The sequence below is a fragment of the Penaeus chinensis genome, chromosome 11, assembly GCF_019202785.1.
Source record: "Penaeus chinensis breed Huanghai No. 1 chromosome 11, ASM1920278v2, whole genome shotgun sequence".
Lineage (NCBI taxonomy): Eukaryota > Metazoa > Arthropoda > Malacostraca > Decapoda > Penaeidae > Penaeus > Penaeus chinensis.
The window spans coordinates 9840074-9842028 of record NC_061829.1 but is presented as its reverse complement, the minus strand read 5'-3'; positions in this window follow the sequence as shown (position 1 = coordinate 9842028).

Sequence of the window (1955 nt, the reverse complement as noted above, 5' to 3'; positions counted from 1 at the left end):
CATGGCGTAACATATTACACAAAAAGTGTGTATAATATAATCACATAATTATCACAATAGACGTACGATAATACTTGCATCACATCCCGTAAGTAATAGTATCACAACATGTCAATCACAACTCACTTCATTATCACAACTCACTTCGTTATCACAACTCAATTCGTTATCACAACTCAATTCGTTATCACAACTCAATTCGTTATCACAACTCAATTCGTTATCACAACTCAATTCGTTATCGCAACTCACTTCGTTATCACAACTCAATTCGTTATCACAACTTAATTCGTTATCACAGCCCACAATAACATACACGACAAGCAAGCAGTCGACTAAAAATCTCTGAAGGAATGGCGTAAGGAATAAGGTGCTGTTCTTCGGTGGAGAATTCAGACGTCACCCAAACATCAGCTAATTTTACGAGCTGATAAGTTAGTAATCTTAAAAACTACGACACTGGAAAGAGGCCATCTGGATCAGTGGGACTACATGTGATCCAACGGATATTCCATCTGCACAGCATACTAACACGCAAATGATTGTAATCAAAATTTTGGAAAGTACACAAGAGCAAAGGATGATTTTAATTACATAGCTTCATCATCTTTTTAAAGTAAAAAGAACAGAGAATAAAAAAAGCATTACCTTTCTCGGTAGGATATCCATTTGCAGACCCGCCAACATAACAGAGTCATGCGGATTCTATGCCAAACACAAACGTTTAAAGACAGACTTCTTAATGGGCAAAGTAGCACCTCCAGTGACTAAAAATGTTTTCTTTGTTTCTTTCGACTTCATTAATTTTCTATATACAAAGCATTTACACGAATACGACGTTATTCATACAGAAAAGCAGACAAACGTACACACGTAAAAACATACTCACTCACATACACATACACATGTGTATATGTGCATGTGAATGTCTTTGTACGTGTGCAAATTTATATGATATGAACTAAGTCGACTTAAGTACCTGGGTCATTCTATCAGCGAGAGCGGAAACGTATTTCCTGTTGCGTGTCTGCAGACCCCGCCTGCCGCGTAGGCCCTGGTCAGTATTGTAAAACGAGCTGCGTACCGGTTACCCAGCTTTTGTTACTGGGGTGCATACAGAGTGTGTGTCTGGGTTAGCTTTACAAACACACACACATACACATACACACATGTGTGTGTGCGCATATTTGTATGTATGTATGTGTGTATATATATGTGTGTGTGTATATATATATATATATATATATATATATATAGAGAGAGAGAGAGAGAGAGAGAGAGAGAGAGAGAGAGAGAGAGGGGGGTAAACTAATACGGCCGTGAACAATTTCATGTTTATTAGCAAACGTTTCAGAGATATTTCTAATCTCTATCATCAGTGCTGAAAAATGAACCAAAAATAACGTACATAAGACAACAGAATTGATTAACGAGGTTCTCTAAATTAAAGTTGAAATGATAGTGAGATAATTTCACACAACAATAAAATCAATAATTACAACAAACAAAGAAACAAACAATGAGTGAACAATACAGGATATAACATTAATCATACAAGTATATATACAGGAATAAAGATATGAAAAACTAACCAAACATGGGTGATGGTCAGGGGAAAGAAAACCGCCAGTTAGTAAACAGGGTGGTTGCGGTAGTGTTGTTGTTTAGTCCAGGTTTCATCTTCCGGATTAGCAACGATTCGGAGATAATGAGGTCTAGGCGGGAGGAATGAGAGGATAGAATATTGAAATCTGTGTAGTTGAAAGGATGTGAGTGTTGGTGAGAGTGTTCTCTTATGGCCGAGAACGAAGGTCTGCTCAGCGGAAGTCCCGTACGAAATGATTTGCCTTTGTGTTCCCTTATGCGGTGACATAGCCATCGTGAGGTGGACCCCACGTACCTGACTTGGCAGTCAGGACAGGTAAATAGATATACCATATTAGAACACAAATCAA